General features: G+C 38.2%; 1 protein-coding gene across 2 annotated transcripts in view; it reads left to right on the forward strand.

Moving 5' to 3' along the window:
- Ccdc171 (coiled-coil domain containing 171) overlaps positions 1 to 15,190 on the forward strand; it is a 301,438-nt gene that overhangs the window by 205,973 nt on the left and 80,275 nt on the right. The gene's annotated exons all lie outside the window — the stretch shown is intronic.

Genomic DNA, 15,190 nt, shown 5'->3' on the forward strand with positions numbered 1-15,190 from the left:
TACTTTCCTAAATGTATTTACCAGCTCTGCGAGTTTTCTGGTACAATTTTTAGGGTCACTTATGTATACTATTCTATCACTTGCAAATAAAGATACTTGGACTAATTCCTTTCCATTTTGTACTTTTGATTTACTTCAGCTATTTAATGTGTTAGCTAAGACTTTAAGTGCAATATTGAATAGGTATGGAGTGGACAACATTGTCTTGTTTCTGATTTTACTGGAGTGGCTTTTGAGATTCTCTCCATTTAAGTTAATGTTGGCTATGGGCTTGCTGTAAACTGCATTTATTATGTCAAAGTATATCCTTGTATCTATAATCTCTCGAGGACTTTTATCATGAAGTGTTTTGGATTTTGTCAAAGGTTTTTTCATCTAATGAGATGATTATGTGGTTTGACTTTCAGTTTGTTTATATAAATGGATTATGTTTATCCACAAATTATATTTATTTATGTTGAATCATCCCTGAATCTCTGGGATGAAGCCTACTTGATCATGATGGATCTTCTTTTCAATGTGTTCTTGAATTTGGATATTCTGCCCTTTCTTATAGGCCATAGGTTTTTTAATTGACAGGTGATATATCCATACAAAACACAAGATATTATCTCTACATCAGGCCTGGGATTTTTTTTTTTGATAGGAGACTTAATTAGAGTTTTTATTTAACTAGAAGTTATTAGTATATTTAAATTGCTTATTTGATCTTGACTTTGGTATCTTCAAAAAATTACTCATTTTTTTCTTAGATTTTCCAATTTGGTGGACTATACATCTTTAAAGTATGTCCTTACGATTCTCTGGATTTCCTCAGTGTCTATTGTCATGACCCCCTTTCATCTCTAATTTTGTTCCGTTGGATCTTCTCTCTCCACTCTTTACTTAACTTGGATAAGGGTTTGCAATGTTATCAATTCTCTCAAAGAACCAATTCTCTTTTTTTTCATTGATTCTTTGTTTTTTTTTTATATTTGCTTCTATTTTATTGATCTCATCCCTGAGTTTATTTCTTGCTGTCTACTCCTTACGGCTGTCATTTCTTCTTCTTTTTAAACTAGAGCTTTGAGTTGTACCATTTCATTACTAGTTTGAGATTGCTGCAATTTTTTATGTACTTAATTCTATGCAATTGCCTCTTAGAACTGCCTTCATTGTGTGCCATACGTTTGGATATGTTGTGTTTTCAATTTCATCCACTTCTGCAAAGTCTTCATTTTAAAAAAAAATTCTTCTCATGGAGCTTAGTTATTATCTAGGGTCCTTTCATCTTAGTTAGAAAGATTCCCTTGTCATTGTTGATTGTACAGCTTTAGTGGCAATATATTCTCAACTTACTTTTTTCTTGGAATTTAAAAGATTTTCCATCATTAAAGTAATTACATTTGTTGCGATAAGAATGCTAACTAACAACTCAACTCCCCTAATAGATTTAATGTACAGTACAACTAAGTTAATTGTACAAACAAAAGACTTTCTAACTTCCAGATGCATATTGATCAACTGATGCCTGTTCCCACTGAATAGCAGATGCTTATTTCTCACTCTTTCAACTGTGTCTTAGTTAGGGCTTACATTGCTGTAATAAAGACCATGACCAGAGGCAATTTGGGGAGGAGAGGGTTTATATCAACTTATATGTCTTGATCACAGTCCATCATAAAGGAAATTAGGACAGGAAGCTAGAGACAGTAACTGGAACAGAAACCTTGGAGGAGTGTTGCTTTCTACTGCCTGGCTCCACCTGCCTTTTCAGGACACCTCAGGACCACCTGACCAGGGTCGGCGTGGCCCACATCAATCATTAATCCCATGGGAAAAGCCCCATAGGCGTGCATACAGGTCAACCTAACAGAAACTTTTCTTAATTGACATTCTTGATTCTGAAATAACTCTGACTTGTGTCAAGTTGACACAAACTGCATTTAGGCTCAGTGCTTGACATCTTGGACTCACTCATGATCCTCTGGGCTCCAGTGGGCTTCATTTTTCCAGTTCTTCTGTTTTCAGCACACAAGGGCTTGACTGCATCTCAGACTGGCTCTGCTAACAGCTGCTGATGTTTTTGGCGGCCACTACATGGGGTCTCTCTGTTGTGACTGGCCTGAACCTTCATTAGCAGCTTCTCCTGGGCTCTCTCAGGGACTCTGATCCTGCTACTTGGTGTCAAGCCTCAGCCTCTCCCCATGACTCCTTCAATCTTGGGGCTTCTACTGCAACTGAGGCCAAACCTTTACTAAAGGCCTCTTCTGCCCTCTCACATGACAAACTTCAGCTGTGCTCTATGACCCCTTCATGTCTTCAGAACTAGTCACCTGTGAAACTATTCCACATTACCTAGTTCAGCTACCAGAACATTGTGCAACTTCTGCCCCTTCTGGACCATAGCTTCTTTGTGCTGACACCAAGAGAATATACCCAGAAGATTTTACCTCAATGATACTGGGCTCGCATTAATCACCATGAATTTCTCAGCTCTAGTTAGTCAGCATCAATTGTCCAGCAAAGCAAAGATTTCACTTCAGTGGCACAGCTAATTCTTCAGCCAGGGCCAACCAGAACCACAGTCTCCTTTATTTTATTTTTAATTATATATTTTTATTTTTTGAGATTATAATATAATCATATTATTTTCCCCTTCCCTTTCTTCACTCCAACCCTTCTCTTATATTCCACTTTGCCCTCTTTCAAATTCGCAATCTTTAGTGTGTGTGTGTGTGTGTGTGTGTGTGTGTGTTCTTCCTAGTCTGTATAATGTTACTTGCATGTGTTTTTTAGAGATGACCATTTGGACATATGCTCTTCTCTGGAGTAGACTGTCTCTCCCACCCTCAACATTCCTTAGCTTCCCATGGTTCTTTGTTGATGGTTGAGGCTTATATTTTTTCCTCTTCCACGTTTGTGTGGCTACTGGTGTTATCCCTCTTCAACTCATGTTTAGAAATGTCAACTGACATTTCTTTTTTTTTTTTTTTTTTTTAAGTAACAGATGTTTTTCTCTGATGTGCATTCTTTTTTTTTTTTTTTAATTTTTTTATTGGATGTTTTATTTACATTTCATATGTTGTCCCCTTACCCCATCCCCCACCCACCCAGGAACCCCCAATCCCCTCACACCTCCTCCTTCTTCTTTGTGGATGTAACCTCTATCTACCCCCCCACTCCCACCTCCCCACCCTCAAAACTCCCACCCCCTGGGGCGTCCAGCCTTCATGAGGTCAAGGATCAATCCTTGACCTCAACTGACATTTCTAAGAGACATGATCTCACAGCAAATTTTTTGTTTCCCTGGCTCTTACAGTACCCCTGCCCCTCATTCTGCAATGACCCCTGAGCCTTAGGTACAGAGCTGTGTTACAGATGTAGCAGTTGGAACTGGGCTCCAGAGCTCTGTACTTTGGTCAGCTGTGGTTTTCTATAATGGTTTCCTCTATCTGCTTCAAAGAGAAGTTATGTATGGGTATAGGAACACATATTTAGAGTATAGTTATAGGTTATATTGGTTTAGTAAAGTAGCGGTTGTAGGTTCTCTTCCAAGACACATGCTTCACTAATAGCTGGCTAGGTTTTCAGTACCAAGCTTGATTTCTCTCTTGTTGAGTGGACCTTGAGTTCAATTAGAGAGTTGTTGGACACCACCAAGATATGCATGACATTCTTACACTGTTAGGGTTATTATAATAGGCTGACTCTTTTGGTTTAAAAGGTATCATATAGCTGGGTTGTTCCATCCTTTGGAAGTTTCTGGTACCATAAAAGCTAATCCTCAGGATGGAGGCCCTTAGATCAAGTCTATCCCAGATCTCAGAATCACAGAGTCTCAAAATATCAAATGGCCTCAGTAGAGTCTTTATGGGACTTTCAAACTTGCCTCGGAAATCTCACAAGCCAGGCCTCTATCATCTGCATTGCTCTCAACAGTCTTGTCTTCCAAGCTCCCATAGAGCAGGTCACTGAGCTCTGAGCCCTTGATATCTATTCTAGCTCAAAGATTAAATGTTACTGCTATCCTCCCCAGAACATGGTTAGGTCTGTCACAGCAATACTTCACAGCCTGGTACAAATTTCTTTCTCAGTTACCTTTTTTATTGCTGTGATAAGGACCATGACAACAGAAGCATCTTGGAGATGAAAGAGTTCATTTCAGCTTTCATGTCTTGGTCATAGTCCATCATAAAGGGAAGTTGGGGAAAGAACTCAAATCAGGAACCTGGAGACAGGAACTAAGGCAGACACCATGGAGGGACATTTCTCATTGGCTTGCTCCTCCTGGCTTACTCTGTTTGCTTTCTTATACAGCTCAGGAGCATCTGCCCAGGGTTGGTACTGCCTACAGTAGGATAGACCCTCCCAGACAGTCCCTCCTACATTAATCACTTATCAAGAAAATGCTCCGGAGACTTGTTTATAGGCAGGTCTGTTTGGGGGTGGGGGGTTTTCTTGCCTGAGGTTTTCACTTCCCGAATGACTCCAGATTATATCAAGTTGACAGAAGCTTAACTGGGGTAAACTGGTTAGCCACTGTTCTACCTCAGCCTCTGTGAGTTTACACTGTGTCATACCTCACACCATGGGATGCTGTATGGGGTTTGTCATCTTGTGAGCTGCACACTGCATGATAAGCTTCTTTTTAAAGGCTGGATGGTATTCTGTTATGTGGATATGACATTTTCTTTTTCATTCATCTGTTGAGACAACTTTCATTTGCTTACACAGCTTGCCTATTGTAAATTGAGCTAAAATGAACACTGGAGTGTAAATATTTCTTAGAGATCTGACTTCCATTCTTTTGATAAATGTTCGAAGTGGGGTTGTTGGATCATGTAGCAGTTCTCTTTTTAATTTTTGAGGAAATTTTTACAGTTGCATCTCATTGTAACCTTTGAAACTTTCCCCATCTCTAACACTGAGCACCGACCTTTCCAGATACCTGGTGGCCATTTTTGTGTCTCTTCAAATTGTTGGCCTATTTTTATTTTATTTTATTAATCATTTTATTCATTTACATTTCAAGTGATATCCTTCTTAAGTCAGGTCATTAAGTTAGATTGTTTCATTGCCATCAAGTTGCTTGTATTTTAGAAATTAACCCCTTAACAGATTCCAGGTTTATAATTATTCCCCACAAGCCATAGATTACTTTTTTATTTTGTTGATTGTTTCTTTAGTTGTGCAGAGCTTGTGTACTGTGATGCAATGAGATCATCAAGCTTTCTGAAGTTTTTTTCCTAAGAGAAAGATATTTGATTTAATATCCTCAAATTTCTTAAGATTAGTTTGTGACCGGATGTGATATATTTTAGACAATGACCTATGTATATTTGAGAAGAATATGTGTCTGCTGCTGTTTGGGAATGTTCTGCATGTATCTGTTGGGCCAGTTTGTTTGTCTGTGGTGGTGTTCTTATTTGCTGTTTCTTCATTAGCCATCTGCTTGTTCTAGTCAGTGCTAGAAGTGAGGTAGTATGGTCTCATATTGTATTGCTTTTATTCATTTAGCTTTGTCAATGTTTTGTAAGTACTTTGATAGTAAATGTAGTTATATTCATAACTATTAATCTTTGATACATGAATTCATATTAGTTCCTACATACACTCTATTTTATACACTATACATTATTTTGTTTACTATTTGTATATATTTTTTTCCATATTCAGTCTACATGTGAGCTTAAATCTACAGTGTAAGTAGAACATGCTGTATCTCATTTTTATTCCATTAAGAAACTTTTATTGGGAAGTTTAATTCATTTATACTTGAAATAATTACTGATAAGAAAAGATTTGTTATTTTCATATTGTTAATTATTTTTTTGTTGTGTAATTTATTTCTATTTTGTCTCGCATTCTTCCTTTGTTTTGTATATATTTTTATATACTTTGATGATTTTATCTTCTTTTGGGTAATTTGTATGAGAACTGCACTAGTTATTTTCCTATTGCTGTGATAAAACAATATCTTATAGAAGATTTTTATGAAAGAATTCTTATAAAAGAATATGTTTAATTGGGCTTATGGTTCCAGAGGGTTAGAATCCATGATGCAGAGCAGCAAAGGCATAGTGTCAGGAACAGCTGAGAGCAAACCTCGTGATCCACAAGCAGGAGGCAGAGAGGACTGCCTCAAGTGGCTCATGTCCTTTGAAACCTCAAAGCTTAGCCCCAGAGACACCTCCTTCAAAAAGACCCAAATTCCTAATTCTCCCTAAACATTGCCACCAACTGGGGATCAAGTATTCAATCACGAGTCTATGAGGGCCATTCTCAATCAAACCAACACAGATATTTTGTTTATGGTTACTATTGAACTTCTATATAATTATAAGCCAATGATACCTATATTTGCATATAAAAATTCTGTATGTTTATTTTTCCTTGCCCCATTATATATTATATTTTATTATATATTTTATAATAATATACTATTATATTATACAGTATATTTATTATGAAATATAAAATAAAATATAATATGTAGTAGTATATATAATATTATTATAATAAAATATAAATGTTATATTTATATTATATTTTTCCTTACCTCATTTTATATAATAATTAACTTCTCTTTTTAGGAATTAAGTAACATTTCTTTGTCATGGTTATTTTAAGATATTTTCTTTTAACTTTTACATTGAATATAAGATGTTATTCACTAACATTAGAATGAAACATACTTTTCTATTTGATTATAAGTTTTTGTTTTTGTTTTGCTTATAATTTTATTTGTTCCTAGACCATTTTAGATTTTTTTTCTAAAATGAACTTAAGTTTCCTTTTAGATTTACTTATTTTATTCTATATGCATGAGTGTTTTGCCTGCATATCTGCATGTGCACCGTGTGCATGCCTACTAATCTTTGCGAGCCCCCGTGTGGGTGCTGGGAACCAGCCCACATCCTCTGTATGAACACCAAAGGATTTTAGCTGCTGAGCCAGCTCTCTAGTCCATATTATTTTGTTTCTCCTTGAAGAACTTTTAAAAGCACTTACTGTGCTTTCAGACTTTTTGGGTGCTTTTGTTCCCTGCTCTCTTGGTTTGCTCTTATACTTGTCTCTGTCTCTGTCTCTGTCTCTGTCTCTGTCTCTGTCTCTGTGTCTCTCTCAGTGGAACTCCATAAGTTCTGTGCATTATCTTCATTCTTTTTCATATTCTTTTCTTCTTCTGAGCTTCTCCTGAGTCCAGTGATTGGATTTACTTCAGCCACACACCAGTCATAGTGTCTCTCTCAACAATGAGACATGCTAATTCCAGCATTCCTTGATGAATACACATCCATAAATGTGGGTGTGCACAGCCATATAGTTATTCAAATATGGGGCATATTTAGCAATCCTAGGGGTTACCTGAAGGCTTGTTAGTACATGAGTATGTGAGTTGGTTGGTGGGTCTCAGTAGTATGAAGAAAACAAAAAAGGCATACTGATGAGAGCAAGTTCATAAAAACAGCCAGATATTCGCAGTGCATATTACACGCAAGGACAACGTAAGAGACAGGGCTTAATGGAGTCATGTTTAAGCGCTGTGAGTCTGTGAGTCTGTGAGTAGAGAGTTCTATTAGGAGGCCACACCACTAGGCTAGATGAGTGCTGTGAAGACGTGGATCAGACTGTGGATGGTAAGTGCTTAGGGCGAAAGGTACAAAACTTAGCAGAATGGCACATTGGGGTGGAAAGTCTGGGAGTGATGGTCTGTGTGATGGGAGGTCCCATTTAAACGAATGTATCTACCTTTAAGGGGAAAAGAAGTTTTACTTTTCAGTACTTGGTTTAGTAATGTGGAATAACCAGCAGGACATGTTTTTGAACCTTAGGGGAAATCAGTGCTAGATAAAGGTTTAAGATTGATTAGCATAATATTCTGGCAGCGAGAGAAGGTGGGAGAGCAACTGACAGGAGAACAAACCACTGTGGATAAATGAGAGGCTGGAAAACACACTCCGAGAGATTAATTATGCCACTGGAGCTGGAAGTCATTGAGGGATGGAATTCTGTCTCCCCACTTCTATATCCACAGCATCCATCACCGTCCTGGTACTTAACAGATGTTTGCTGAATGAGTCAAACTTTACCATCATTGAGCCTCTAAACATAACAAAAGCTATTTCCATAATCCACTCTAAGCCTTGATGGTACTGCCATCTATTTTGTTTATTTGATTGCTAAAAATAACATCTGCATTTACTTTGCCTAATCAATAGCTAATGGAAAAAGCCTAGAGCCAGTGGTGAGAGTACCTCTAGGAAAGAGGCGTGCCAACAGTACTGGTAATGACCAGTTTGACTATGCTGCCATGGAAAGACATTCATGTCTATTTAGGGTATACTGGGGAATAAAAGGGAGCAAGTCTGGACACGGCTGAAGAAAACACTGCGTGGCCAGGCCTTTCAATGTGATTGTATAATGCTCTCATGAAAGTGCTGACCAGGATACATTATGATACAATATTATCTTTTAGATTTGTCTGTCAGGAAATTAAAAGAAATGAAAAGACTATGAGATCATTTTTTTTACCTATAGAACTGATTCTACTTTAAAAGATTCCCCTAAAAAGCCAGTCATTAGTGGCTCATCAATGATTCCATCTGCATGTTACTTACGATCTTTGAACTCTATAGCCTTATTTTTTAAAGAATCTGTTTCCTAAAGATCAGCTGAAAGGCACACAGGTGTGAGCACAGCCAGTTTGACGTTGACAGCCCTGTCCATACAGCATTCTTGCGTGTTGTCATTCATGCTGTTCAGAGTCATTCTGACCTAGCTGAGCTAGACATGGCATGCCAGCACAGGAGGGACTTAGAACCTTGACAACCAAGAGTTACACAGTGCAAAGTGCCATTCACATATGCTTAGCAGCATTCATGTGTCTCATTTTAAAAAACCAATTTATTCTGAGGAAAAAAAAATCTCTTTGTGGAAGCCTTAAAGAATTTGTAAACGTATTTGTTTATTTTCAAGTTTGGGCTTTTATGCTTGTTTAAATAGCCCGAGGCCATAGTAATCTGTGGGAGCATTGCATGGCAACCTAGAGAGTTTCTTGCTGCCTAGTACCTATGTAGAATATAAATGATTAAGTCACCCGACTGACCATCTTGATAATTAAATCTGAATATTCAGTTTTTCAGATCGTTAACAGGATGTGGCCAGGATGATGGGTTGATTCAAGAGATGAGTTATTTATATCTGTATCTGGGATGTAGCTATACAGTAGGATGGTTGACCTGGGATGTAGCTGTACTGTAGAATGGTTGTGCTGGGATGTAGTTTTGCTGTAGGATAGTTAAGCTAGGATGTAGCTGTTCTGTAGGTTGGGTGTGCTGGGGTGTAGCTGTACCTTGGAGTGGTTGAGCTTGGTGTAGCTATACAGTGGAGATAGTTTTGACGCTGACTTTGCCTCATTTCTGGTTTCTCATTTTGGAGAATTCTGGCTTTGCAGGTTGCAGGTCAAGGCTAGTTTCTCACCTCCTGCTTTTCGAGTTAAAAAACTCTGTGCTTGCTATAGTGCCACCAGAGTGCCTGCCTCTGCCGAGAGACTGCCAAGGTCTTAAAGTAGGTATGGGTCAGGGGACTGTTTGCTTCTTGGGACATCCTGGTTTAGGGATTGTGACCATTGTGTAAAGTATTTCTCATTTTTCTTTCAGAATAATAACTCTCTCTCTCTGCACATGTGCATGTGCATACACATATATGTACCAGGAGAGTGTAGAGTAAGGGACATAGATGAGAATGACTGGCTACACTCAGAAGAATAAGGATATTACATATTCTCCATTTCTGTTTCTTAGAGTAAAACTTTTTTAAAAAATTAATATATTTTTATTAAATTATTTATACAATACATCTTTCTCTTCAACTCTTCTCAGATTCTCCTACCTCCCTACTCACCAAACTTCATGTTCTCTCTCCATTAAAAAAGTCCCACAAAACACACATAAACATTTTAAAAATCAACATAAACAAGTTTAAAAAGACCAATAAGACAAAACACAGAACAAAACACAACAAAAAGCACACAGAAACCCATGGTCTCTATTTCATATTGGCCAACTCTTGGGTGCAGGACCTGCCCTGAAGTGTGGGTGATATATCTGTGGAGAAAACTGGTTCTCCCTTTCCTAGGAGCTGTCAGTTTACAAACAGCTTCTTGATGCGGGTGGAGTTTCATGTCCACATCTCCTTCTCCACAATGGGATTTTGTTTGATTTGAACTTTTACAGGTCTTGGGTGTGTGATCACAGGCTCTGTGAGTTCATATGTGTGTAAGTCCTGTTGTGGAAGATACATTTTCCTTGGACATGAGATGCTAAGATTGAAGATTAATTCTAGCTGTGTGAATGTATGTTGGAAATCCTATAGTAAAGGTTTTATTTTGAAGCAGTGTAGGCCATAATATATTAAAATAAATAAAGTTTAAGCAGATTTTAAGAATAAATAAAAATTAAAATAAATAAAAAACTTAAAAAGATGGAAATGAGTTCCATAATATCCTGCAATCCAATATTACCCAATAAATATTTTGTGATAAATTAAAAAATAGAATGTAATAACTTAAAAAAGAGGAGAAAGTCCTGATATTAGTTTCTTTTACCAGGCATTCAGAATGCAGAGTATCTCTAGATATCTTATATGTGGCCTTGTCTATTTTAGTTCTTTTATGTTTCTTACTTATTTTATTTCTTATCTGTAATCTTTTATTTTTCTGGCTTGTTTTGGCTCTCTATGTCTGTGGTAAGATACCATGAACAAAAGCATTTTGGGAAGGTGGCGATGTGTGTGGCTTTTTTGAGTTACAAAATCTAGGTCACAGTTCATTGAAAGAAGCCAAGGCAGGAACCCAGAGTCAGAGGCTGAGGCAGAGGTCATGGGAGAACACTTCTTACTACCTTGCTCCTTTTAACTTGCTTGCTCTGTTTATTTTCTTACATACCCCAGGACCTAGGGGTTAGCACCACCCACAGTGGACTGGGCCAGCCCACATCAATTATTAATCAAGTGAATATTCCACAGGCTTGCCTGCTGTCAGATCTTATGGAGGCACTTTTCACTCTTTCCTCAGATGACTCTAGCTTGAGTCAAGGTGACATAAAACTAACCATCACAGTATATGGAGTCTAGAAGGATTTATAGCTGTGTATGATAAATTATGAGCTAAGAATTTTCTAGAAATGACCAATCCTATAGTTGGTAATATCTGGCAGAAATCAAGTTTTTTTGTATTAAGGTAGAAGTGAAGGAAGTTAGAAAGCACAGTGGAGTTTGCATGTAACAGTTACCAGAAGAACAGAAATGGACTAGACCTGTGACTCTCCTGAGGCCATGAATAGAAGCAAATTTTTATAATAGTTTAAAAGACAGTCACATAGAGACAGTTTTTCATGACAGTCTCTTGAGTTTTTAGAGTTCTGTTTCTTTGTTTCTTGTGCCTTATGACTTATCTGTTGGAAATACTTACTTTTTAAAGGTCAGTGGTAAGTAAGAGAAAAAAGTAAATTTCTCTCTCAAAAAATTAAAATTCCAGGGCAGAAGTAATGCGGCTACTTTCTTTTATTCTTTTTAAACATGAGACATTGGGACCTGGAGAGACAGCTCAGTAGGTCAGAACTCCTACAGCTCTTGTAGAGGACCAGGTCAGGAGGCCCTGTGGGATGTCCTTGTGGACTCTGTGAATATCCACACTCACACATACACAGACACACAAAGACATATACTTAAAAATAAATAAAAAATCTTTAAAAATATTAGTTTTATAATGTGTTGTGTAATATATAAAATACAAAACATCCACTGAACATTAATTAAAGTAGATAATTAATTTAATTAATTAGGGCTGGAGAGATGGCTCAGTGGTTAAGAGCACCGACTGCTCTTCCAGAGGTCCTGAGTTCAAGGGTGAAAAGGGATATAGTTGTAATCGTAGGACAATCAATGAAGTAGATAGAAGGCTGGCTTTTGATATTCTATCTATCTGTCTATCTATCTATCTGTCTGTCTATCTATCTATCATCTATCTATCTACTTACCTATCTATCTATCTATGTATCTATCTGATTTTTTTTGAGACATGGTTTCTCTGTGTAGCCCTGGCTATCCTGGAACTTGCTCTGTTGACCAGGTTACCCCAGAACTCATTGATCTCCTGCCTCTGGCTCTCAGGTTCTGGGTTGAAAGGCGTGCACCACCACTGCCCATTTTGAGATTATAATTTAATTCATGGACATGTGACTGATTCTTACATTCCAATTTGTACAAAAATAGGAACTTTAAAAAGTGAATGCCTTCTAGAAAAAATAGTTTTATTTTTCTAATTTAATTTAAGAAATTTTAGTTCTTAGGAATTTGCTTTAGATTCTTTTTCTGGAAGAGAGTAATTTTGTGACCAGTGGGCATGTTTCTAAGGAAATAAGGAAATTCCACATTACTGGTGTTGAAAAGGTCTCTTAGTCACTTGGTGCTGAGTCTTTTTGTTCCCCTGGGGAGCAGAGCCCGCAGCAGGTGAGAGTCATCTCTGGCTGTTCTGTGAGTCAGTTCTCCCCATATCCCATATCCCCTTCACATAGCCTCAGCAGCAGCTTTCTCAGCCCTCCCCACCCCCACCCCCTTGTGTCCTCTCCCTTGCTGCCCCTTACAGCAGCTTCTTTTCAGCATTGCTATTTCTTTTTTGCCCGTTCTGGCGCTAGTTATTCATATGCTCTCAGCTTGATGGTTTTACTCTCTTTATCCATTAAGATAAAAGAAATCCTACACAATCCTTTTTCAAGATTTTTCTAAAAACTTCCTACAGCCACTTGAAGAACGTTTCTAGACAGCTTTCCCAGTTTCCATATAGTTTCAAAGTGGGGAAAAAATCTTTCAGAATTGTAGTGGAGCTACTTGTGACACAGCGTCTGTGATTTGTCCTGGGTCACTGAACCTCCGTGGCACTGTCAGCTTTCAACCTGGTATTTTTTAACGAATTAGAACTATTTCATGCAAGTTAGGCCAAGCATGTTAGCACAGTGCTTGTACACCCTCAGGATTAGCGGGGCCTAGGCATTAAAGGACAAACTGGGGAACTGAAAGTGTTCAAGTTTTAAACGCTCATAGGCTTGATTAGCAAATGTGGGATGTGGCTCTCTACTCATTGTATGCCAAGCCTTCGTGAGGGCAGGCTAGTACCCAGTGCCACTTGAGTTAAAGACGCCTGTGTGCTGGCACTGTGGTGAGTCACACCTGTGTTGCCCAGTTCCCCCTCCGTGCCCGTATTAGCAATCTGCTTTTGTACTTTGACATCCAGGAATCCCCTAGTGAATTTTGTCACAGAAAAAAGAGAATCATCAATACCACAGTTAAACCTGACTTTCAAAGCTAATAGTATCTCATTTGGGGGCTCAAATTTAATAAATTTTCTTTGATTCTGGGTGAGATTTTAAACATCAAACAATGAATTGGCCAGGGTGCAGTAAAATATTTAGATCTATTGACTACGGTTCAGAAGGGTAGAAGGCAAAACACCAGTGGTTTGATGTTGATAAATTCTCAGTACCTTAATCCACATTAATGTTTTCTTTTATCTGAGCGATCACTGGTGACAGAAAAGGAAGAAGGAAGGTACACATGCCCAAGAAAGTTACAACCGGAAGCCGTGATACTTGTAAAATGTCGTTTACTTTGTGCAGTAGAGCTTTCATCCCAATAGAAGACTGGGAAGTACTGTTAGAAATCAAGCTTACACTGTGAATGAGACCCGCGGGGAGCACGGAGTGCCACGCTTCTGTGAGACATACCCTGCCGTGTTTGCTGCACATCCTCTTACATTCACTGACTGACAGAAAATAGACTCAGTGCTAGCCTGGGAAAACAAGGACGCTTACTTACACCCATATATTTGCACGAACAATTAAAAATGTCTTTGTTTATGAGTGTTTGCTGGTTTAAGAAAAAAAAAACCCTACAGAATATAACAATCTATGAGCTGTCTACATTTCACATCTAACTGACTTTATATAGTAGTAAATAATTCTGTTTTACAAGTTGCCCAAGAATAATAGAAAAATGGACAGTTTATTTATTTCATTGACTGACTGATTGATTGAATCAGGGTCTTGTTATGTAGCCCAGGCTGGCCTGGGACTCGATCTCATGCCTCAGCCTTGCTGTGCTGAAATTACAGGCATGAGCTATACAGTGTGACAGCTGAGGTGTTCGGACAGAACGAGACATATAAGTGGATTCATTTGGCAGTTAATCGTATTTTTTTATACTTAACACCATTCTTGATGTGTGCTTCTGTGCTTCTTCATAAAAACCCTGTCATGTGGCTGTTAGATTGTGTGTGCGTGTGATCTTTGTATGTTTGTGTGTGTGAGAGATCTCTGTGTTTATGTGTGTACATGTATTTGCATGGGGGCCTGGAAGCCAGAGGCTGATCTTGACATCTTGTTACTCCCCCACCCGCCACCAGTTTTTGGGTTTAGGATCTCTCACTGAACTCAGAGCTCTGGATTGCTTCAACTGAGTGGCCAGAGAGTCCCAGGGCTCCACCTGTTCCCACCCCCAGCATGTGTGGCTTTCCCATGGGTGCCAAAGCATCCAAACTCAGGTCTTCATGGCTGCATGGTAAGCTCTTTAACCACTGAGCCATCTCCAGTGTAACAGTGTAAGGTAGTATTGCAGTATTTGTTAAATATAGTCCCCCCCAAAATATAGATTTAAAAACTTACCCAAGCCCACAAAATGTTTGAAAATATTTCTGTATAATGAAAACTCTTCTTACTCAGCTGACTGATGAAAAGTGAGAACTTTATCTCAAATGCAAACCTGAGTGCAGAATTTATAAGGCTAAATACTGGAGTTTCTTTGTATTTGCTGTGCGAGTGCTGATTTGTCCAGAAGGTGGCAGTGTGATATCAACTGCCCACAGGAGCTCAGAATTAGAACTCCATCTGGACACGGCTGTGTCCTTACCTTTCTGAATACTTAAACTCTAGTACAAATGCTACGGATTTTATTTCCGTTATCTTATTTAGAGGTTTTGTGACCAAGCCTGTTTCCGTACATTTATTGCTAAGACTTAAGTTTAATTAAGTCCTACAGTTTTAGAAGACTGAGCAGGCCAAACAAGCCCCGGATTTGTGTATTTTGAAGTCTCCTTTTGTGTTGAGTATATTTGTTCTTATTCCAGAGTATGTGTTAGTGAAGTTTCTTTTCAAAA

The sequence above is a fragment of the Grammomys surdaster genome, unplaced genomic scaffold, assembly GCF_004785775.1.
Source record: "Grammomys surdaster isolate TR1022 unplaced genomic scaffold, NIH_TR_1.0 125951, whole genome shotgun sequence".
Lineage (NCBI taxonomy): Eukaryota > Metazoa > Chordata > Mammalia > Rodentia > Muridae > Grammomys > Grammomys surdaster.